At 46.8% G+C, this 25,366-nt stretch overlaps 2 long non-coding RNA genes across 4 annotated transcripts; one reads left to right on the top strand and one right to left on the bottom strand.

Annotated features, from left to right (window-relative positions):
* The first annotated feature begins 64 nt into the window (after positions 1-64).
* Positions 65-25,346, top strand: LOC310698347. Of its 3 annotated transcripts, none has more exons than XR_014521425.1 (5): positions 65-185; positions 2,305-2,382; positions 4,377-4,580; positions 24,609-24,676; positions 25,069-25,346. It is a non-coding gene; the product is annotated as an uncharacterized lncRNA (long non-coding RNA). The 3 variants fall into 3 exon arrangements; XR_014521427.1 differs by adding an exon at positions 14,303-14,384 and having other exon boundaries at positions 24,609-25,346; XR_014521426.1 differs by having other exon boundaries at positions 24,609-25,346.
* On the bottom strand, positions 4,355-10,850 carry LOC310698363. The gene is made up of 4 exons (XR_014521455.1): positions 10,766-10,850; positions 5,616-5,767; positions 5,439-5,501; positions 4,355-4,480 (listed from the first exon to the last, which is right to left on the bottom strand). It is a non-coding gene; the product is annotated as an uncharacterized lncRNA (long non-coding RNA).
* Positions 25,347-25,366: the final 20 nt, after the last annotated feature.

The raw sequence follows: 25,366 nt of genomic DNA, 5'->3' as shown, positions 1-25,366 counted from the left end.
CCGGGGGAGACAGGCGGGAGGAGGAGGGGGTCACGTGGCCAGGGGCGGGCTCCGCGTGGCTCCTCAGGAAAGGCCCAGATGGGAGGAGCCTAGGAGAGGAGGAGACGGGACGGGGAGGAGCCTTAAAGAGTAATACAATATGTACTGTGCATATTTGCGGTGATCAAAAAGCACACCTGCTGCGGGTTTGTTTTTTAATCTAGTTTTAACGTTGACCACGTTTCTGTTTGCATGATTCAGAGCAGCTGCAGGACTCAGGCCTGTTGCAGCGTTTTCAGTCACCTTTTGTATTTTGATGATGATGATGATGATGTATGCAACCTGCAGAACTCCAACTTTGGAGTCACGTTTTATATTTGTATAATTTAAATAATCTTTATGCCAGCTGCAGGGCTCAGACTTGTTGCAACTTTTGGATTAACATTTTATATTCAGATAATTTAAACAACAACGAGAAGAACAATATTGTTGCGTGCTGCCCAAGTCACTGAGCTGCGCAGAATTCCAAGGATTCCAGGTGCTTATGCCATGTTCAGTTTCCTTGGAAGCAGGGATGGTGGATACTAGTGTTTAAGGATATATGGGTTTATTTACACAAATTTAGCCTGGTCTCCCAAGGTCCAACACTCTAGTCCAGGGGTCAGCAAACTTTTTCAGCAGGGGCTGGTCCACTCTCCCTCAGACCTTGTGGGGCACCGGACAATATGGGGGGGGGGGGGAATGAACGAATTCTCTATGCCCCACAAATAACCCAGAGATGCATTTTAAATAAAAGGACACATTCTACTCATGTAAAAACACGCTGAGTCCTGGGCTGTCCATGGGCCAGATTTAGAAGGCGATTGGGCCGGATCTGGCCCGGGGCCTTAGTTTGCCTACCCATGCTCAACACCAACCCTTTGAATTGTTCTCAGAAACGTACTAGAAACGTATCTAGGTTGGTGGCCATCATTGCCTAAGTCCTCCAACATTCATGGAGTTGCCCATTGGTTCAACATTTTTTCCTACAGGTCTTTTCAGTGCTATTTTTCTAGAAAAAGAGGTGCCAACGGTCGCCATGAACTCCTCCCTTGTTCTCTTAGAATGGCAATGGCGCAGTGGCGTGGGTTGTCAGCACCCGGGGCAAGGCAAGTAATTTGTGCCCCCTAACCCATGGATTTGCGCCCCCTAACCCGTGGATTTGCGCCCCCTAACCCTAACCCCCAGATGTTGCGCCTGGTGCGGCCGGCCCCCCCCTGCACCCCCCACGCTATGTCACTGCAATGGCGTCAACCTGAGAGGTGCTGGAGTTAAGCTCCCGTAAGCTCCACCTGAAAAAAAGCCCTATGTCTTTCACAAAGCATGTCAGATAAATAGTGGTGGTTGGTGCCTATGTCAACTGCTAGGGTGGAAAACAGGGAGCCCAAACAGTAGGTGAAGCCAGAGCCAATGAGAGGGAGGAGCCAACTAATTCTAGTTCGGTCCACATCTCCTCCCTAGTGAGCAACACTGAGACTAAGGAGGCGGAAGCCGATAGGCCGGTCCACCCCTGGATGAGATGTAAAAAAAGAAGGCAACTGGTTGGGAGCTGGCTGAGGGTAGACAGGTTGGCAGCGCAGTGCTCCATTCACCCCAATGGACCAGCCTGCACTGCAGATAACCAATCAGGCCACTCTGCCAAACCTCCAAATTGCAGGGGCCCCCATCTCTACTTTTGACTATTGCAATCAGGATTTGGGCCCTAAAGTTCTAACCACCCTCTGATGATTGCACTAAGGAGTAAGGGTTGCCATATATCCAGAACTCCCCTGACATAGCTCATATTCGGCCCTCATAAACAGTGTCCACATGGAAATCGCTTAAATGTCTGGAAAATTCCAGACCTATGGCAGCCCATGTCGGAAGTGTTGTTTTTGGCAAATTTCATTAAAAATAGCTCAAAAGCTCAACAACTTTGGGCAAAAAAAAGCACTAAACAACTTTTGTGTCACTTTTTTGAAATATGGCAACCCTACGATAGCTATGAGCACTCATTTGATGATAATTGGCATTGATAGCTCTGGGATTTGGTACTAATGGATCAACTAACATGCCGATGTTGTGCACACCAGAAAATTCAAGCCACAGAAAAATTCTATGCAGTCTGGTTAAGTTTTATTTCTTATGCAAAGATTAATGAACATGGATAAAAACCACCAAGTTCAAGGTCTTTTCAAGGTCTTGTCAAAGACTTTGAACATATCTACACTATACATTTAAACTGTGCTCTTTTTCTAGAAAAAATGGTGCTGGAACTCACCATGAATGCCTCCCTTGTTCTCTTAGATTGGCAATGTCACCTACCTGAGAGGTGCCAGAACTGAGTTCCGGCAAGTTCTGACTGAAAAAAGCCCTGGGTTTAAAGTAAGGTTACCAGATTTTTTTCAATGAATCTGGGGACATTTTTTTAACAAAACAAAAAAAAAGGAATTTTTTAAAAAGTTTTTTTTTTTTAATTAAGAAGTAATATCTTCTATTTTGTGGTCTCCTCTGTCGTGCAGCCTTCCTCTGGGCCCCGACCTGCTCTCTTGGAGCGCTAGCCACAGTGGAGGAGGCTCAGATTGGGCCTGGGTTTGGCCACATGTCCTTGCCCTCCTGGTACTCTCCTACATCTCGTCCTCAGTTGGCGCAGCTAGGTCGGGGCTCCCCTCTTTTTTCTCCTTCCTCTTTCACTCTCTTCCTTCTCCTCCTCTCCTCCTCCTCCCTGTGTCAGCCCCAGAGCATCGCTGGGCTCTCGCTCCCGGCTCGATTTGGGTCACGCGGCGGGGGTAGCGGTTCCCCCAGTTGACGCAGCAGGTGTCCCCAGATCCCCATTGGCAGTGGCGGCGGCAGCAGCAGTCTCAGCAGCCCAGAGCCAGCCTGGCAGCACAGTTGGCTCTGGCTGGCTTCAGGAGCTGCTTGCTGCTGTGGCATCCACCATTTTACCTCGCCAGAAGTCCCCATATGATGTGTCTTGTGCCGTTGAACTAATCATGCAACATTCATTCCCTACTAATAAATCTACAACACTTAAAATATAAATCCAGGGACGTTAAATTAAATCTGAGGACATTCCGGGGACGGATTTTGTCCAGGGATAGATTTGTAAATCCGGGGACTGTCCCCGGGAAATGGGGACATCTGGTAACCATAGTTTAAAGCACATTTCATGAGCATGGCTTCCCCCACAAAATCTTGGGAACCACTTTACTCATTGCAGAGAAAATTTTCAGTACTCTTAGCAAATTAAAGTTCTTAGGATTCTTTGGAGGGGAAGCAGTGTCCTTTAAATAGGCTTTAAATGTATTGTACAGATGTGCCCATGTTTTGATACATACTTTTTGTGGGAATTGATCACTCCACATTCCCATTCATTTTGCTATATTGCTTGGTTTTTGTAAAATCAATACAAATAGTTATAAAAACACATATTTGTTACATATGTTATATATGTTTGTAATAAATGTGTATATTATATACATGTTCAGAAAGTTTATGTGGAGTGTATGGGGTGTTAGGGGAAGGGTAGAATCTCTGGTGGGGGACATGTCATATTCCTTCTGGGGTCCTCCCCCTTTGGTCCCCACCCTGCACTCAGCTCTCACCTGTAGCTCCTAGAAGCTGTCAGCATGGGACTGTGGTCACACCCCAGTAACATCTTTGATTGGTTGGCTAAACTAGGAAAAGTTTTCCATCTAGAAGGAAAACTCTGATCCTAAACCTCTGCTGCCTTGTGGGATTCTTCAGGAGAAGAAAGGGCTATGGAGTAAACCCTACATAAATATGGAATGGAGTCCCTAAGACAGTTGAATGGCGCCTTGTGTGCCTCCTTCCGGTAACTCCTGCAGCCAAGCTGCTGCCAAGGGTGTTGCTGTGCTTTTCTTTGGGTCACAGCAGCAAGGCTGAGAGGGGACCACTGTCTGGGCAGCCCAGGACCTCTGTACACACTTCCCAGGTTTGCACCCATGGGAGCTCACTTCAGTGCTGCTAACACAGCTGTTTGACTTCAACCCAGAGGTGCACTTCGTTGTCTCTCGAGACAGATGGATGCCAATAAAATATGTTTATATATTTATTTTGATTTATTTATGACACATTTCTTATCCATAGCTTTATATATAGGGCTGAAATCATGGTGGCCATTTATCCATTGTCCCCCATAAAGGAAGTGCATCACCCCTGAAAGAGGAAAACAAATCTGCACTAAAAAATTATGCACTAATTTAGATCTATAGTTGCAAATTAGAAACAAATACTACAATGTAAAGATAAATACATTTCCCTGTAATAGGGAAGAATGTGACCAGGTGACCTGTCCAGGTGCTCGCTACTGATAAACGTATATTTCAAGGACTCTGATCTCTTTTCTTATCTTTAAGCTGAACTTGCACCAGGTGGCCTTCAAATGGAGAACACTTTGGAATAACCGACTGCCCTGTAAAAAGTCCTGGGATATGGTCTTGAAGGTACACGAGACCAGCATCTTGCTGAAGTTAAGCAGGTCTGGGTCTGATCAAAATCTGAATAGAAGACTATCGGAACTACACATACATCACCTTGAGTTCCATGATTGAAGAAAAAGGGTATGTCTCTCTTTACTATTGTTATGTATTGGGTTTAACCCATTTTATGTTGCAAGGCGTGTTCTAACCAATCACAGAAGCGTTGGTAGACAAACGTTTTAATGGCAAGTAAGCGCATGCTCTTTCAACTGTCAACTGTCAACGGTCAGTTTATGCTTGGGATTATTATCGTGTTGTCCAGTCAGTTTGGTTCTTGTGTTCCTATGAGTGAGCTGTTGTCACTAACAAATGTTGAATAAACTTAGTTGAGGAACTTATACTGCCTTGGGCTTCTGACTTTTTCCGAACATTTAACATTGGCAACAAGGATGGGATGTTGATGAGCTCCCACCGGCTGCCAGAGGCCCAAGACCGCACCGCAGCACCACCGCCTGCTGCCTCGCAGTAAGCGCAACCTCACCACCACACTGGACTCAGCAAATAGTCCCAGAAACGAGACCGCTCCTGCCACTTCTTCGCAACCACCCACAATCACACAAGCGACTGCTCCAGGTCTGAGGATGGCTACCACTGGACTTCAATATGAGCCATCCTACAGAATGGCCGCAGTGGCTCTGCCAAATAAGGAGCTACATCCATCTACAAGGCTTCACTAGGGAGGCAGACAAGGTGGATGTGCTACTGACGGTGCTGGGAAGTTCCGCCATCACTCTACTGGAAAGTTTGATGGCACCCAGGGACATAGAGGCATGCAATTTTGATGAGCTGACACAAGCTACGACAAGACACGTCACGCCTCAGCCAACTAAGAACCACCACCGCTATGACTTTGCACACAGACAGCAACAAGCGCAAGAGTCAACGAGTGAATACATCATAGTGCTCCGGGTGATTGCAATGTATTGTCAATTCGCTGACATCGAGGAACGACTTCTCGAAAGGTTCATCAGTGGCATGCGAGGCAGCCATCTCTTCTGCAAGCTACTGGCAAAAGACGACATCACGATGATGGAAACAATGAATATGGCCACAGCCTTTGGGAAGGATAGCACCCATGAGGCGGCCTGCAGCCTACGTACCGAAAGGAGAACTCACCGCATCCAGCAAGACCGGTCGTCTTCCGTAGGTCCCCACAATGAGGATGTCCACTGAGCTTCGGACCGATCCGACCGACACCACCGCTCCCAAGCTACGAGCGCATCATTGAACCAGCGTACATCTGACACACCTCGAGGGACCTGCGCCAGCTGCAGAGAAAACCACGAGCGTCGGACATGCAGGTTTTGGGACGCCACATGTCGCCATTGTGGGAAGACTGGGCACATTGGTGAAGTCTGCCGCTCCAAGACCTCCGCAGCATGACCAAGCAATGTGTCCATGAGGCCTACATAGAGGAGGAGTTACAGTCCACCTCTCCAGCCAGGGTACTTCAACTTCTGTCTCTGGGGTCCAATAAGCTTAGGGTACAACTCAAGATAGAGGGAACCCTGTGCACTATAGAGTTGGATACCGGCTCATCCTATTCCATAATATCTGCTAAGACTCCGCCCCCCGTAGTGCTGCAGGACTTCCACAGAAAAAGAATTGAGCTAAAGGGGGTGGGCACTTCAAGGTCCAGTTTAAGAAGTACACAAAGAATCTGAACCTCATCATAACTGAAGGCCCATTCACTAGCCTTCTAAGCCTAGCATGGTTCGGGCCGTTAGGCTTAGGTATTTCAGGGTTTAATCAGATTTCCCCAGGGGCAGATTTCGAATCAATCTGCCAGGAGTTTCGAGCAGTCTTCAATGGAAGCCTGGGCCTGCACAACGGACCCCAGATTTCCCTACGGCTCAACTCCACTGTACAACCCATTCAGGTCAAGGCCTGTAGAGTCCCGTTTGCGCTTAAACCCAACATTGCTGCCGCAACTACGAAAGATAGGCTGTTGTCCCGCGTCTCGGACTAGGTGGGGAGGGGGTGACCCGGGAAGCCAGGTCCAGAATTTTCATGCTACACAGCCCACAAAGACAAGCTGTCTACTCACCGAGGATGCGTGCTATGGGGTATCCGTGTCATAGTCCCCCCCCCTCCGTTAAGGAAAAAAGTCTTAGAAGGGCTGCATGTGTCTCACCTGGGGATCGTCTGGATGAAGGCATTGGCCCATAGCTATGTATGGTGGCCAGGCATAGATGCAGAGATAGAGGGCTGGGTGAAACGTTGCGAGCCCTGCCAGGTCTCCTGGCTGGATCCACCCAAGGTACCAGTAGTTCTGGGAGTCCACACAGTCCCCATGGTCTCGGGTGCACGTGGATTTCGTGGGGCCTTTTCAGGGCCAACACTTCCTAATAGTGGTCAATTCTCAGTCCAAGTGGCTCGAGGTGGTGCTGACCTCAACCGTGTCCCCTAGAGTGACTATAAATGTGCTCAGGAAGCTATTTGCGATACACGGCTTACCAGACACACTGGTGAGTGATAATGGGACCGCTTTTACTTCGGCGGAATTCAAAGAATTTGTAACCAAGAATGGAATCCGCCACATTTGTTCCGCTCCTTTTCACCCAGCTACTAATGGCCAAGCTGAATGCATGGTCCATACTATCAAAGATGCACTTAGGCGCATAGTGCATGGAGACTGGACTCTCCAGTTAGTGGAGTTCTTATTGGCCCAACACATCACCCCAAGTGCAGTGACTGGCTGGAGCCCAGCGGAGTTGCTTATGGGGAGGAGGCTCACTACCCTCCTTGATTGTATGCACCCCGACTGGGCTCTTGAGCAATGACCATCTGCTGGGGGGGGGGCTCCAAGAGGGTTCTCCCCGGAGGACACTGGGTACATCCAAAACTGTGGGCCCGGACACAGTTGGGTTCCTGGTATCATTGCCCCCTGTACAGGTCTGGTTTCCTACGATGTAGGGTTGGAGGAGGGACTGGTTTGGAAGAGACACCTTGACCAGATCAGAGCCATGGCACTTCCAAACATAGAACTTCAAGTGGAAAACAGAGGACAGAGAAATGGGTACTTCAGGAGATTCTGTGCCCAGGCCAGGGTGGGAACCAGGCGGGTTGCCGGTGACTAAGTTATCCCAGCAGGGTGACTTCAGGCCGGAATCCTCAGTGGCTCCATCGGCAGTGACCCCTTCCGAGCCAGCCTTGCTGACCGCCCCACTCAGACTGCGTGTACTAGAGGAACCTCATGGGTCACCCACCTCCTGGGTACTGGAGGAACCTCCTGGGTCACCCACTCGAGCACAGGAACCATGACAGTCCCAGCGGGAGCGGAAAATGCCAGCACACCTTGATGACTATGTTTGTTCCTTTTGTTAGGAAGTTGGGGGGAGGAGTGTTATGTATTGGGTTCAACACATTTTATGTTACAAGGCACGTTCTAATCAATCGTAGAAGCGTTGGTGGACGAACATTCTAATGGTAAGTAAGCGCATTCTCTTTCAACTGTCAACTGTCAACATGCTTGGGATTATTATCGTGTTGTCCAGTCTGTTTGGTTCTTGTGTTCCTATGAGTGAGCTGTTGTCACTGACAAATGTTGAATAAACTTAGTTGAGGAACTTATACAGTGGTACCTCAGGTTAAGAACTTAATTCGTTCTGGAGGTCTGTTCTTAACCTAAAACTGTTCTTAACCTGAAGCACCACTTTAGCTAATGGGGCCTCCTGCTGCCGCTGCACCACCGCCACACGATTTCTGTTCCCATCCTAAAGCAAGGTTCTTAACCCGAGGTAATATTTCTGGGTTAGCGGAGTCTGAAACCTGAAGCGTATGTAACCTGAAGCATATGTAACCCAAGGTACCACTGTACTGCCTTGGGCTTCTGCCTTTTTCTGAACATTTAACAACTATATTTTCTCTAGTCCATCACCGTGCTGTTTTCATTGGCTTCTCCTAAGGGACTAAAGGCAGAGTGGGTGGGAGCAGGAGGGAAAGGAGGGGACTCTTGTTTGTAGAAAATAACTTGAAGAGAGGTTAAGGAAAGGCCTTGCTGCAGAGAAGAAGGGTCTCTCTGTGTATGACACCTTCAGCTTTCTGATGGCAAGGTGGAAGAGAAGGGAGGAATTGGGTGGACGTAAAGGTGGCGTATGGAGGAAGGGAGAAAATATGGTTGGGAGGGAGGTAGATGGGTGAGACAGTTTAGGGTTCTGGGGATGAGGAAGCTTGAGAGGAGAAGGAACTGGGGAGAGGGAGGAGGAAATGGATGGAGTTAAAGGGGGCATTTCCAGGAAGCACTAAGACAAATAAAGGGGAATATGTCAGCATCCTTTTCTTCCTTGTCTGTTCCTTAGCTGCCTCATATGAGAGTGATAAAGGATGACAAGCCCTCACTTAATTCTGTAAAACCTGCACACATTTCATCTCACCCCGGCAATGTGTTGTGAAAATGAAGTCCTAGATCAGGGGTCAGCAAACTTTTTCAGCAGTGGGCCAGTCCACTGTCCCTCAGACCTTGTGGGTGGCCGGACTATATATTTTTTTGGGGGGGGGGGAATGAACGAATTCCTATGCCCCACAAATAACACAGATGCATTTTAAATAAAAGGACACATTCTACTCATGTAAAAACACGGTGATTCCCGGACCATCCACGGACCAGATTTAGAAGGTGATTGGGCCGGATTCGGCCCCTGGGCCTTAGTTTGCCTACCCATGTCCTAGATTCAATGTAGTAATTTAGAACAGGTATTTCATTAACTAGTAAACACCCATGTACGACATCCCGGATTCACAGAACGATTCCCAGCTTCTGTTTGGATCCAGGAATGTCCCACTTTCCCCCTCCATAACCGCTGCTCTCGAGCTCAGGAGGAGGATGAGCTGGCAGAGCCTCTCCATGGCCACCGCCGCCAGCCTCCTCCCTTTGGCAGCTCATAGTGGCTACTGGAGAGTGGGCAGAACAGAGGCAGGGGGTGCAGTGGGCACCAATCACCCAGGAGGCACCACTTACCATGGGGCTTGCAGTGCGCCCAAACTACGCATCTCTCCTGGGAATGACGCAATGGCTTGGGCGCCTGCAGGCGCTGCACTGCGTGGGGCTTGCATCCACCCTCCACATCACCCTCAGCAGCCCTACAGCTGAGGGAGAGGAGGTCGGCAGACTGCATGCAAGCTCCACACTGCTTTTTTGAGCAGCATGGGGCTGGCCTGAGTCAATAGAAGGCAAATTCCTGTGTTCCACACCAGGCCTCAATTAAAAAACATTCCCTTTTTGCTGTCCCTGAAGTCTGAGTGGAGTGAGTTTGTACAGACCTAAAACATAATTCTTAGCACCATCACTAAACAGTAGAGCCCAGGATCTTTTGCAGGGGGAAGCCATGACAGTTAAGCTATATATTTGTAGTGTAGATAATATGTGCTACTAGCTGCAACCAGACACCTTCGAGTTACTTTTGTTGTTTTGTGAGGTAAATGTGATGTCAGAAAGAGAGCTACAACTGTTGGCAACACATGTTGAGATATATAGAGGGGCAAATGTGCATCAGGCAGGAAACTTGAAGTGGGAACCATGGCCGTTTTCCATGCCACCTTCCCCAAGAAACTCTGTTGTAAGGCAAGTGTGCCGTAAAATTACGTCAAGATCAGGAAGGAAAATGATCTGGCATTTGGGCACTCTTGACAACCCCAGGGCCTGTGGTGTTTTTGAAATGGATCAGCTAGGCAGCTGACAGCTTAAAGCTGACAGAAAGATTGACGGCGTTTTTGTGAGGAAAGAAAAACAGCGGCAAAATGAAGCTCGGGGGGGGGGGGAGCTGAGGGAATCAGACAGCATCAAATGGTAATTGAAAGAGGAGGAAATTACAGTCCTTAAACACTCCCCAGAAACAAATTTTTGATGTAAATCTTTTTTCTCTCATTCATATATATATATATATATATATATATATATATATATATATATGACAAGAAAAGAAATCTTGATTCAACAACACTCTTCTCCTCACAAGAGCTTGCACATACAGACACACACACCACTTTCTCAACACACACACACACACACACAAGCATTCAGGAGAATCAAAATTAGTTGTGACAGCTGAAATTCTGTACTCATCTAAGGACATTTTGACAGGGTACTTAAAAAAAATACACATAAGAAGAAAAGAGGAAAGTGGTTCGGCGTAGCACTAGGGGGTGAGGGGGATGTGGGGGGATTCAAAGTGATACAAGACGCATAATTCGAACCTCCTTGGATTGCAAAGCTCCTTTTACCTAAGGGGCCTGCTGCCTTATTTTTATCCAAATGGCTCAATTACCTCAAAGCCCCACAGAGAAAATTATGGATGCTGGCCTTTATTTTCTCTCGCTCTTCCTTCCTTCATTTCTCTCTCTCTCTCTCTCTCTCTCTCTCTCTCATCTCAACAACTGTAGATATTTTGTTTTCTTTACATTCTCTTTTGTTTTGGGGTGTTTGGTTCCCCCCCCTCCCCATCCCCTCATGGTTATCAGGGAGGAGGGTGTGTGTGCGCACACACACCTTAAATGTGTTCTCATATAAAGGTTTAAGAAATTTCAAGAAATTACGAAAATTTGGAGGCGAGTGGTGGGGGCAATGAGTTGTGGAAATAACATGAAATAAATAAATAACGTGAAGGCCAATCTTTCTCAGGTAAATATTCCCACTGCGCCTTCTCACCCCCCCCCCACATCCCCTCTCTCAAATTCACTCACTCTTTTTGCACAGTCACCCCACCTCTCATTTTCATTTTCCCCACCTCTCTTTTCACTGCCCCCCTTTTCCCACCACTCCATTTTCTCTTCTTTCGTACACCTCTTAAAGCTGCCGTAATAGTAGCCTGTTTGGCACTTCACTCAGCCTCAATGAGAAAATATCCCCTCTCCCCATCGACGGCTTCGTTATTTCCAAACCCTGCAATAGCTCCTTTGCAAAAGGGCCACGGGGAGTAGCCATTTTTCGGCATTTTCCTTTGCCTCATGTTTGTCATCCTTCGAATTACCACTCCGGGGGGTTCTGCTCGGACCAACACTGGGCCTCGCTATTCACGCCTCTCCTGCTCCTTGAGATCATGCAGGGAGAAATTAGTTATTTATTTTGAGCGCCCGCTGCAACTCGTTTTATCTTCAGAAGTGTTTGTTTTGATTACTGGCAGGGGGAGGGGAGCAAAAAGAACGAGGCTCAGCAGGGAACAGCTTTGGAAACGCTGAGCCGTGGCGGCCTCACGGCCCCTCCACACCCAGCAGGGAGTGCTAGAGAGAAGTGTGCAGTGGATATGTAGTGTGTGTTTGTATATATAACAGACAGACAGACAGACAGACAGATATGGTTGCATATGGGGGTGAATAATGTTAGCAGAATGAGTGCAATGAAGCAGACAGAGTCCAGAGAAAGAGAAAAGTGATATTACTTCACTGATGTAAAAAGGAGGATAGCTGCAGTAGTTTTTCACAAGGGGAGTCATTCCATTCAGGGCCAGCCCACCCATGAGGCCAGGTGAGACAACTGCCTCAGGCAGCAGGATCTACCAGAACGGCAGATCCCAATGTCAGTCTTCCTTCCCCAGTTGTTCCTGATGTAGATCTTTCCTCACCTTATCCCCTGGTTATCTTCCTGGTAGGAAGTGGTGGGACCATTTCGGGTTCCACCTCAGGTGCCCAAATGTCTTGGGCTGGCCCTGGTTGCAGTTTTTGTGTCCACTTTGTCCTCACATCCAAACTTAGCAGGTGGTAAGTGCAAGGAATAGGGCTGGGCCATAGGCAGGAATACCTGAATCCATACCTAGGAGGTACCAAAGTATTCTGAGCAACTTGGGCAGATGAAAACCAGGAGCCTGAAATCTGGCAAGCACAACATTTATCTCTGCTTATCTGCCAGAGGCAACAGGAAGGACACAGTCTTGCTGTATATACCAAGCCTGGATAATTCCAGAGGACTTTGTACCATCTGCTAAGTCAGTGCTAAGGAAACTGGCCCTCCAGATGTGGATGGACTCCAATTTCCATTAGCTTCAGCCAGCATAGCTGATGATCAGGGATGCTGGCAGTTATAGTACAAAAACTTTGGAGGTCCACAAGTTCCCCATCCCTGGTTCAGAAGAGGAGGAGGAGGAGACAGAGACAGGTGGTAATAGTGTCTATATTTAAGTTATTCTAAGAGACCAGTAGATAGATAGATTTTCAGACAGGTGGCATATATTCTGAATGGCCTCTCTGAATGGAGAGTTCTAATGAAGCAGCCTTCTCATTGACAATCAGGCCTGGGGACTTCAGGATTTTTTTTATTTCTGACACTGGCAGATGGACACTCCAACTGCAAACCTATAATCCTTTGATTTTTCTTGGTGTTAACTCCTCCTTCCCTGAAAATGCAGGAAGCCCCTTGGAGTCAGAGAGTTATAAAGAGCGTATTAAAGGGTCAAGACCAAGAGATGAAATGCAGCTACTTCCTCCCTAGAGATGAAACTGGTACCAATATCTATTAACACACACTCTCTCATTAAATCCATTTGAGCTTTGAGACAATGAGTGTTGTGGGTTGATTTGTTAAAATGCCACATTCTGCTTTGTTATTTTAACTGATCTCTATAGGTTCTGTATCAGGACAGCAGTAATTATTTTAAAGGGTGAGTGGAGAACCTCAGGTCTGGGGCCCCAAAACAACCCTCCAGGGCTTGCTATCTGGTCCTTGAAATTCTCCCTAGGCCACACCCTTCATCACCCTTCCTTTGCACCCTCAATCATTTTTCTCTACTGGGATATGTCCTTGAACTGTATCTTGCTTACTTTGACGGAGGATGGGAAGAGGTGTATGTGTTTAGAAACATCTAACTTGTTAAGGGATGTAATTAAAAAAATCAAAGCAGTTTGCAGCAATAAAACATAAAACTGCACAATAGGCCTAGCAAAATAGAAAAGTTTTCAGCGGTGTTTAAAAGTTGATACAGAAGACACACACTGAATCCTACTGGCAGAGTATTCTGCAGGACTGAGCTGATGACCCGAAAGGCTCAGTTTCTTGTTAAATGAATGACCAACCTTCCTGCAGATGATCTCAGTGATTTCACTGGGATAGAAAGGTTTAGGCGTTAGCCACCATCAATCTGTTAGCCACCATCCATCCTCCACCCACCTCCAGACACTCACACAGGACAATCACTGCCTCCACTGATTCCAATTTAAAAGAAAGGTAGAGCTGGGTATCACCCGCATACTGGTTAACACCCATCCCCCAACTCCCTGATGATCTCTCCCAGCAGCTTCATATAGATGTTGAAAAGCATGGGGGAGAGGACAGAGCTCTGAGGTACCCCACAGGTGAGAGCCCAGGGCTCTGAACACTCATCCTCCAGCATTACTTTCTAGACATAGCCCAGGAGTAAGGAGCAGAACTACTGCATAACAATGCCCCTTGCTCCCAACTCCTCTAGAAGCTCAAGTAGGATACCGTGATCAATGGTATCAAAAGCTGCTGCTAGATCCAGCAGAAAATTGTAAGTTCAACCTGATTGGTGGAAGGTACCAGTTTTACAGGTTGCCTTCATCGGTGGGAGAGATTATTATGTCTCACTGGTCAGTTGCTGCCCACCTTTAGCTGGACAGTGTCCAGTAAATAAAGTGTTGACCTGTCATAGTCCACTTGCTTCAGTGGGTGCTTGGAACTCAGATTGTCACTAAACATGTGGACTGAACTGATTCAGGCAAAAAAAGAAAGAAAGAAACTGTCTTGTGCCTAGATACCTAGAATGTCAGGGCCATTGCAGGTCAATGATTCACGGAAGATGGCCATCATCGACCATGAACTGAGAATGTTCATCATTGATGTTGCCACTCTACAGGAGACCAGACTCATTTCAAATGGCTGCCTCAGAGAAATATACTACACCTTTTTCTGGCAAGGAGAGCATCCAGAAGAACCACGTATTCACGGTGTATGCTTCACAATGAAGAACTCCCTTCTGTCTGTGATAAAGGGCTCAGAACATTTGTTTTCCCTCCACTTCTCAATTGCCTTCATTTTGGTTAACATCTTGAGCATCCAAGACAGACGGATGTCAACAAGGACCAAAACTCAGGCATCCTTTGAAATTTGCACTTCTCTGAATTTTGCAGTGTGGTTTTCCTGCCAAATAATGTGTTTTTAAAAATGTATATACTGGGGCAAAGTGCCCATAAAAATTAATCCCCCCTGCCATGAAAATAACATGAAAATGCTTTCTTTTAGGGTAAATGGCTTTGGAAAAATATGTCTATTAGGGGAAATTGCAGCTTGTAAACCACTTAAAAGTTCTGTTGATGATCAAGCGTTATATACATTATATACATTTTTTTAAAATTAAAATAAATCAATGAAATAGAAGGATGTGTAGGTTGGCAGAAATTTGCATTGAAAATGTTGAACAATGTTATTTATTATCTACTTATCTGTTGTATTTATAACCCACCTTTTTCTCGTAAGGAGCTCAGGGTGGCATACATAGCTGCCCTCTTCCTCATTTAACCCCATGGGGCAGGTTAGGTTGAGAGGCATTGAATGGCCCAAGCAAGCTACATGGGCTAGTGGTGATTTGAACCCTAGTCTGACACTCTAACCACTTCATGTGGACCTTTCAGAAAAAGAAAAAGAAAATACAAGTTGATGTAGAAATGCTGAAAACCAAATTTAAAATTGGAAAAATGAGAAATTAAATTGAAAACTTCACCTCAGTGTGCCATTGCTTAGAACTGCAAGAGGGAAGAGTGCAGGGTCTGCTTGTCAGACTTCTATTAGGCCATTCAGCTGGTCATTGTGTAAACAGTATGCTGGGCTAGTCGGGGCCCCTTTGGCCTGATCTCGCACATTCTTATGTTCTTAACAAGTCTTTATTTTAAAAAAGCTTGCTTCACAATCACATTCCACAAATGAAATCAGAAAACAAGTCGACGCATGATATGTCTCACTCACATCTTGTTAACATATTGTTGAAATTTAAACGGGTCTGAATTTTCCATTCCAGCTCTCGTTCAAAACCCTCCCTCGCAGAGCCCATTGCATTGGGGTTTGAGCCTCTTGCAACCAAAGATACAAGCTCTGCCTCTACTGTAGGCTGACACAGGCCTCTATGAGGCAAAACCAGCTGCTTTGACATTACTGAGGCTTTCTACTCAGAGGGAGAGGGAGAGCAAGAGGCCTCTCTGCCTTGCCATACTGCTTTTGCCTCAGGGCTTAAGCTAGGCGTGTCCATCATGATTTCTGCAAAGCTATCTTTGTAAAAGTTAATGTCATGAGTCTCTGCTCCCCTGTTTCCTTATCCTAGGCCATCTGCTGCATTATTAAAACTCCCCCCCCCCCGCAACCTTAGAGAGCTCAACTCACCACACAGGATTTACTGCCACACCTTAAAAACCATGTTATTAGTGCTATGTAGCTTAGGGGTCAACATGTCACAGTAGACCTTCATTGATTTGGTTTATTATTTTCTTTTTCTTTTTTAAAGAAACCCTTTCCCCACGGCTAAAGCACTTTGCCTCTCAGAGTGGTCTCAGGCTTCACGGGCCTCTTTCCCCTACCTTCCATCGACTGACCTGAGCTTCTCTGAGGGGATGGAGGCGAGAGGGAGGGAAACCTCAATCCAACGCTGAAGGCCATCAAGTGTTTCTGAAAACATGGCTGGCGGGGTAAAAAACCAGCTGGGTGGTTGAACTCTTGACCCTTGAGGAAAGATGTAACGTGTCTCCCTAGTTTATTTTAATCAATACCTCTATAAAATAAAGCCGCATGAGGCTCGCTTTTGAGGGCTCTCTCTGAAATCCCAGGACACCTTCTGCTTGTTTGCAAAATCAGAAACTGCCATTTCTGGCTTTTGGTTTAGTGTTGAGCGGAATGGCAGATGGCCCACATGGCCTTGGGGTGGGGAAAGGTCAGCGGACCTTGTAAGAATCTTCCAGCGGTCCTCAGATGAGATCTTCACAACCTTCCTCAGTGGGGAAAACAGAAGCTTGCTGTTAAAATGGTCACTTGGGACTAGGAAGGACCCCATAATCAGGACCCCATCCACAAGAGCTTGTATAGGCTACCAAGTCAGGTACAAGGTTCTTGTATTAACAGGTACAAGCCCCTTAACAACTTGGTTCCAGGATACCTCAGGGACCACCTGACCCCTTATGTCCCTGCCCAACCCCTGAGGACTTCTGGGGAGCCACTGTTAGTGGCCCCCTGTGACACAGACAGCTTTGTTTTCCCTCCACTGTTAGAGGCAGCAAGCCTCTAAATACCATTTTCTGGGAATCACAAGTGGGGAGGAGAGTGCTGTTGCACTTAATTCCAGTTTGCAGGCTTCCCATTGAAGCATCTGATCGGCTACTGCGAGAACTAGATATTGAGCTGGAAGGACCACTGGCCTGATCCAGCAGTGTTCTACCTCTATTGTTGGGGATAATTTTTACCTCTGAATACCAGTTGCTGGGATTAGCAAATGGGGAGGAGAGTGCTGTTGCACTCAGGTCCTTCATGCAGGCTTCCCAGAGGCAACAGGATGCTCAGATAGATGGGTCTTTTGCCTGATCCAGCAGCCAGGCACTTCTTTATGTTCTGCCTCCATCATAGGAGACAGTAATGCTTCTGAATACCAGTTGCTAAGAATCGCAAGTGGGGAGAACGCCGTTCCACTCATGTCCTACTTTTAAGCTTCCTGTTGGGGCATCTGGTTGCCATTGTGAGAACAGGATGCTAGTCTAGATGGGTCACTGGCCTGATCAAGCAGGGCCCTTCTTCTATTCTTATGGAGACAAGACAGATATAAATATGAATACTGGGCTGAATGAAGCAGCAAGCCCTGAGAAGTGTGTGTGTGGTGTGGCAGGAATACGCTGTAGTTGAGGCTGTGTGTACCACACTGCCAGGCCTGTGCCCTCTAAGCCAACCTACTGACCTCAGGTGTGGAAGAGAGCAGTGTTATAATAACACTCAGCCAGCATACCCTCCAACATTTCTCCCATGAAAATAGGGATGTCCTTTTCCATAATGATAACTTTACTATTTATACCCCACACATCTTACTGGATTGCCCCAGCCACTCTGAGCTGCTTCCAAGCACAATATATATATATATATAAACACTATCTATCTATCTATCTATCTATCTATCTATCTATCTATCTATTGTAATTTCGTTGTCCCCGAAGGGGGCAATGACAATAAAGATATAACAACAACAACAGCAACAACAACAACAACATAAAAGCACTCCCTCTCTCTCTCTCTCTCTCTCTCTATATATATATATATAGCACAATAAAATATTAAACATTTTAAAAAAACTTCCCTATACAGTGTTACCTTGCTTCTCGAACTTAATCTGTTCCGGGAGTCCGTTCGATTCCCAAAACCATTTGAAAACCAAGGTTCCAATTGGCTACAGGAGCTTCCTGAACTCAAGTGGAAGCTGTGTCGGACGTTCGGCTTCCGAAAAACGTTCGCAAACTGCAACACTTACTTCCGGGTTTGTGGCATTCGGGAGCCGATTTGTTTGACAACTAAGCCATTTGAGAATGAAGGTACCACTGTACAGGATTGTCTTCAGAAGATGGATAACTCCATACCCTCCAACATTTCTCCCATGAAAATAGGAATGTCCTAAGTAAAACTGGGACAGTCCAGGATCGAATAAGAAACTGGGATGGCTTCTATAAATCAGGGACGTCCCTGGAAAATAGGAACACTTGCAGGGTCTGAGCCAGTACCAGTCCTGGCAGCTCCTGTAACTGAAATGCCAGCCATCTTGTTTTTCACCTCCGGCAGCAAAAATTATTCACCTGGCCATGACAGGAGGAAGTGAGGAGGAAAGGAGACATCCCGGTAGCCGTTAACCATTGCTTAACAAAAGTGGAAAATCCTATGTCATGGGTGTGTTAACCAGGGAGGGAGGGGCCCCTCGTACCTCACTGTCACAATTCATGGGGTGGTTTAGTACTCTCTGAATGGGAGATTTATATCCCATGATGCATAAGTGCCTGTAATATAATATATGTCAGAATGTGTACGTGGGGCATATGTGTGTGAGTGGGAGAAAAACTGAAAATATGCGGGGGGGGGGGATTGTGGAAACAGTCTCCAGTTGCTCCCTAGATAATGGAATAGGGATACAGGGAATTATGAAATGACCTCACTTCCCATTTTGCCAACCACACCAGCTGGGGTTTCTCACATTGTCCAATCTGATGGGAGACTCTTCAAAGTGTGAGTGAATTTTCAAGACAAGACAATAGTTGAGGTACTGTGGGAATCGTGATGGGAAAAGTTAGGGTTGCCATATTCCCAAAGGGGGGGCTTTTGAGCTGCAAACTGGCGGGGAGGGGTTGCCATGCCAGGCATAGTACTGGAAGAGCCCGGGGGGGGGGCGGCGCTGGATGCCAAGGGAGGTGGAGCCTCAGGCTTCCAGTGTGGGGAAGATCGGGTAGTGGAGGGTGCAGGTTGGCTGGCTGCACACGCATGTCTGTGCATGTGCCCAATGAGAGCTTCTCCTACACACCAGCTCCTGGCACACTCACAAACTCCCACAACCTGTCAGCAGAGGAGGAAGAGGAGGAGGCTTGACCTGGCGAGACAGTTAGTGGGGGGGGTGCTGCCCCCTCCTACACACACACCTCTCCCTATAGCAAAGTGCAAGGAGTTCTATGTTATTGATGGTGGTGGTGCACCAGGGGAGGCAGAGGCTGCTGGAAAGTTGCCCCCAGCCCTCCTGTAGTGTCCTCCCAGTCTTTACTGTTGGCTGCAAGGTCCGCTTGGAAACCTCTCCTTAGCAGGCACCAGAGAGATGATGAGCCAGCACTCACCTCACCAAGGCCGCGTCTGCGTGCTGAAGGAAGGGTTGCTGCTGCTGCTTCCCCCAGAAAAGAAAGCCACTGCAGTCATTTGAATCCTGCGCTGCTTTTGTTTTGAGAAACATGAAATTGGTTGAGGCTGTTTTTGGATTTTTAAAGCATTTTTAAAAAATAATTTAAAAATAAATTCTTTTTTAGTCGTCCTACTTGCCATACGTCAGAGTTTTCCTGGACATTTTGCCAATTTGACAAAAATCCGCCCTGATGCCATTTTGTCAGTCCTATTCCCAGACAGTCCAATTTCTTGGACGTATGGCAGCCCTAGGAAATTTCCATCCAAACCAAATAGCAGTCAGTTTTGTCTTTTGTAGGGTTTGACACTGCCTTTCAGCCATGAGACAGACAACAATAATTTAAAACTGATTGAAGGTTAAATATCAAAGGGAACCACCAACTGACCAATAGTGCTTGCTTATTGGACTAGCGTTGTCCCAAGATTTTGTCCTCTTATTGTTCACCAGTTTTCTTCCTCTGCAAAAGAGGCTTCCATTTTTCTGCCTAAGATCATAGCCCCAATCTATATTGCAAGTCCAGGGGCTGGGTGCAGTGCTCTGGGCCTCTCTCTGTGGCCCTTTGAACTCTCTCTCTGACCACACGCCATTTATCCAGGCCACGCCCCTCACTGGCCCTGCTTTTGTACCTGAGTGTTTTTGCCTGGCTGAGGACTGCTTCTCAGTGGTGGGTGGGGCCAGAGGCAAAAGTGGGTGGAGCACAAAATGCCTTCAACACCCATCTCTTTCTATCGTCCATCCAATGCTTTTTGTTTTACTTTCCTGGATGGACGATAGAAAGAGACGAGTGTTGAAGGCACTTCTTGCTCCACCCACTTTTGCCTCTGGCCCCACCCACCACTGAGAAGCAGAAGACTGCCCAGAAAGAAATGTGTTCCTATCTTCTACTGGTTGCTTGAATATTAAACCCAAAATTAATTTCTATCCATTAGCTTAAAAATATGTTTCTTTTTTCAGTTTATCTTCAAAGGACAGCTGCGGGGGGCTTGCTTGAAAGAAAGACAACTGGAGATGCCAGATGGTACCTTTCCCTGGACTGAGCTCCTGATCCAGGAAATGCACATTCTGGGATGGAGGAAAGCTGTGTGGCTTTCTCCAGATGCAGCTGATAGGACTGTGCATCCAGTGAAAGGTTATGTTTTGTTTGGGAGACAGGGAAAGAAGAGCTTCTGAGCTGGAGCAGTCTATCTGAACTTGGGATTTCAGCAGCAAGACCTTTAGAAGGCTCACAGCTATTCTTTTCAGTGACCCCACCTGCTGCCTATCACTCTCCCAGCAGGGATCTAACTCAATATGGCCATTTCTGAACACATGCAGTTAACAGTTCTGGTAGAGATGAGCCTCTGAGTTTGAATTGGGTGGTGGTAGGGAGGGGAAGATGAAAGCTCTTAAAGAAATCTACAAGCCACAGTTGGAGGCAGTAATGAATACCAGTCGCTGGAAACCACAGGAGGAGGCACATTGCTGTTGTGCTTAGATCCTGATTTCAGGTCTCCCATTGGAGCAGGATGCTGGATGGGACCCCCTTTTGCCTGATCCAGCAGCCAGGCTCTTATGTTTTCCCTCCACTGTCAAAGATAGCATGAATGTCTCTGAACACCAGCTGCTGTGAATTGCAGGAGGGGAGAACACTGTTGCACTAATATCCTCCTTGCAGGCTTCTGCTAGGCTACTGGATTAGATGGGCCACTAGTCGAGACTACACCAGAGCTCTTATTTAATCTATCTGTGCCCCCCCCCACAGCTGTCACAAATCATCCTCTTTGCCCAAAAGAGCTGAGTTCCCTGTAATTCACAGTAGATGTGTATTTTGTCAAGTTGCTCCGATGGTTTGTTGATTTTCAGTAGAAAATTCTCTCTCTCTCTCTCTCTCTCTCTCTCTCTCTCTCTCTCTCTCTCTCGTGTGTGTGTGTGTGTGTGTGTGTGTTTGTATTCCCTGTTCCCCACAAACTCCCTTTTTGCTCCTTACTGGTGACTTTTGTCCTTGATGGGTTCAGCATCTGAATGAGACATTATTATATCACATAGAGGGAGCTATTAAGGAGAAAGTGGCGCCCATTCTCCCCTAGACAATGCCAGGTTTTGCTAATTCTCTCCTGTGTTATCCGCATTTGGGTCCCATCTGGCTGGCACAGTTTGCTCCAGTCCCTCCCGCCATTATGTTACCGCTTGCCTGTTTGAATAATATTGCTTCCCCCTCCCCTTCTACGCTTTATCCACCTCTAGCCTTCCTCTCCCCTCCTCTCCCTTTTCTTCTTTCTTTTAATAGTCTCCCAAAGGCCAGAACCGAACTTGCTTAATAGAGTAATGTCAAATGTGTTCAAAACAGACCAATAAAAAAAAACCTAATGCATTTCCTGCTCTTTGTCTGTCAATCGCTCTAGTGCCTAACATTTTCCACTCTGAAAACCACTTAAAACACATCTACAACAATCCCTCACAAAACAGCCACTTGTTGGCTAATTGTAGGAACCTCCCTCCTCATCCCCCCCACCTCTGCTGTTCCGCCTTTTCCTCGTCTTTTGCATTTGGAGGATCGATCCTGACTGGAGCACTGCAGAGCGCCTGTGGTTCTGAACTAGAGTGCCACAGCAATTCAGGGGGGATCTGTGCAGAGCTCAGCACCTGAACAGATCTGGCCTTTTCATTTCAACCCCTGGCAAGAGGAGAGGCCACATGCATTCGGGGCCTTCCGTTCCGACGCTACTGAGTCACTCTGGTGACCTTGAGCATGTTGCTTAAATGCGAAATTGTGTTTTTAGGTTGGCTGCCTGCTTTATATTCGTTTTGCTTTTTTATTTATTTAAAAAAAAGGTTGGTGGGGAGAGAGGGAGGGGGAAAGTATTTAAGTGTTTCAAGTAGCCTTCCTGCAGGGCTTCATTATAAAAAAGAAAGAAAAGAAAAGACAGGGAGTATTTTCTATAAAAAGATGACATCGGATTGGCGGCTGCCATTGGAGAGTTATAGAACTACTGCTTAAGCAATGGAATAAGGGGCAAGGGAGGAGGGTAAACCTCAAGACTATGGGGCAAATGCAGCCCACCAGGCCTCTCTGTTCAGCCCTCGGAACTCTCCCCAGGGACAAACCTCTTTCCCCCAAGCCGCACTCCTCACTGGCCTGGTTTCACCCTTCAAATACTGTGGTACCTCGGGTTAAGAACTTAATTCATTCCAGAGGTCCATTCTTAACCTAAAACTGTTCTTAACCTGAAGCACCACTTTAGCTAATGGGGCCTCCCGCTGCTGCCGCACGATTTCTGTTCTCATCCTGAAGCAAAGTTCCTAATCCGAGGTACTATTTCTGGGTTAGCGGCGTCTGTAACCTGAAGCGTCTGTAACCTGAAGTGTCTCTAACCCGAGGTACCACTGTATATTTATCCTTAACACTGCCTCTAGCTTGTTTGGATGGGGAGCAGAGAGAGCAGCATGTGAATTTGTCTTCCCTACTTCCCTGCTCCCACATTCCTTATTCCACCCACTTTTGCCTCTAGCCCCACCCACCACTGGCACATGGTCTCAGAAGGTTTCCTAAAGGGGAATGGAGCCCTTGGACACAATCCCTGATTTAAAACAGAAGGACCCCAAGCTATTCAAAGTTGGCGCGTTGGGTATTGTTTACATCAAGGATGGACAATCGGTTGATATCTAGATGTTTTGCAAAGCTATTTCTCATAATATAATTCATTTTTGTATGTTTGTTTCACTATGCATTTTCATGCACACACTACCCTGGTATATGCATTTATTTACATTACTTGGTTGGAGAGTGGCATTGCAAAATTTAGAGAACTGCACTTTTCAAAGGATAGCAATGTTTCTGTTCACATTCTTTTGGAAAATGTGTATTGGTTAGGCTTGACTTTAAATGTGAACTGAATCAAATTCCTCCCCTTTCCCTTGCCTGGAAGGATCCATGTTTCTATGAGCTTATTAAGAGGGAGGACAATCATTCCTGTCCCTCTCTTCTGAACTGGCTTAGTCACAATGCGAGAATTGGCAAGCAGGCAATGCAGAGTGAGAGTGGGAAGCATTGTTTTTGCTCTGGATGGTTATTAAAACAGAAGAGGAAATGATGGTGTGTCCAGCCAGTTAGATGTGCTAGGAAAAAATACTTTGCCCCTGTTCTTGGGGGCCACAAACATGGAGACTTAGCTTTTTGCAGTCTGTAATTAGATATTGCTATTTATATGGAGTACAGGCAGCCCCTCGTTTATCCAGGGGTTACATTCCGAGGCACCATGCATGTTGGTGAAATCAGGTATAATGGAAACCCACTGAAAAAGCCTGTGTACAACCTGTTATGCCCCTGCCTCAGCTCCACCCTTTTAGTGATGTTTCAGGGACATCTTTATGACGTTTCCGGGTCACTTCTGGGTTTGTTGCACATACACAGTCACACACTTATTGAACGTGCATAAATGGGCAGTTTATAAAGTAACCTAAGCAGGAAGGACAATGCTTCCAAAAGGTTTACAATCTAAATGCTAAGCCAGAGACAGAAAGGTTAAAAGCAACCCAAGACAAATTGCAGCAATGCAGTTAAGCATAGCAATACAGAAGTGATTTAGTGGTTCTTGGTTTCCAAACCATGCCACACAATTAGCTGGGGAAACTAAACAACAGACTTGTAAGGTAGATCAGTGTTAACTGTCCTCACTTTGCAAATGGACATACATTCAGGTTGAGTATGGCTTGCTTAAGACCACTTAGTGAACTTAAAAGGAAGGGCTTGTAAGTTAACTCACAAGGAATCGCAGGAAGAATTTGGGGAAGGGCTGTAGCTCAGTGGTAGATCCTGACATGCAGAAAGTCCCAGGTTCAATCCCCAACATCTCAAAGTAGGGCTGGAAGACTTCTCTGCCTGAAATCCTGGAGATATATAATGCCACTTCCAATGGCCTATGAGGACTAGAATCTTTAGTTTTAGATGGACGACAGTAATTCAATGACAGAACACATGTTTTGGACCAAGGGTTTGGCTCAGTACAAGGTCACTTCCTCTGTTCCTAGCAAGGGTCGTAGCTCTGCAGCATCTGCTTTCTATACAGAAGATCCTAGGTTCAATGCTCAGTGACATGCCTAGGTAGGGCTGATAGAGACCCCTGCCTTAAACCCTGGAAAGCTGATGCCAGACAGTGTAGACAATACTGAGACAAATGAACCGCTCAGTAGAAGACGACTTCATATGAAGATTTGGAATGGCTGGTCCTGTTCATCTCTCTCTCTCTCTCTCTCTCTCTCTCTCTCTCTCTCTCTCTCCTCACTTTTGCAGGTTGTCTCATGACCCAGAAAGGCTGTCGGGCCAACAGCAGCAGAGGGGCAGATAATGTCAGCGTCTAAGTGAGCATCTCACATAACCAAAGAGGTCACCCTGGTGACCTCCTCTTCCCCCCCTTTTCTACAGAGAGGAAAAAGTCAAGAGAAAAAGCCGATATCTTCTGTTACGAGGGTCCAACAAAACATACCTGTCTTTTTGGATGGCCACATTCTCAGTTTGGATGATGGGGAAACAGGGAGGGGTGTTCAGGCAGAAAGGAGACCCCACAAAGGGCCAACTGACCACTGCTATTGAGTGACCAGATGGGTGTCCGGAGTTCCTTGTGTGAGTCCCTTGTCTTTTCCTTTTACGGCGGTGAGGCTTTGAGGCCTAGACCCCTCGGGGCAGCCTTTTGTAATTGCCATGCTTATCTGCCCTCCCTGGTTTTGTGATCCCGCCTGTCCTTCTCCCTCAGGTGGTTCCCATGATGGCGTGGACCGTCAAGGAGGAATAAAGCTCCCTTTCAGCAGTCGCTGGTGAAGGCTTTGGGAAACTCCCGGGGAGAGATGCAAGGCAGATCCTTGTGAAATGCAGAGACAAAGCCACCTTGTTTCAAGAAGTTTACAAAGGGAGCCCATCTCCTCCTGGGAAGTTTTCATCCAAAGGCTCTCGACCTCAGCACAAAGGGAGTCTTCTCGGCCAAGCTGGGTGTATATATTTAATAAACCTACTAGCAGCAGGCAAGGGGCCACAGATGGTTCTTGGAGATGCTG

Source organism: Podarcis liolepis, assembly GCF_965112155.1.
Source record: "Podarcis liolepis genome assembly, chromosome: Z".
Classification (NCBI taxonomy): domain Eukaryota; kingdom Metazoa; phylum Chordata; class Lepidosauria; order Squamata; family Lacertidae; genus Podarcis; species Podarcis liolepis.
Note: the sequence above shows the minus strand (reverse complement) of the source record. Positions and strands in the feature narration are given on the sequence as shown.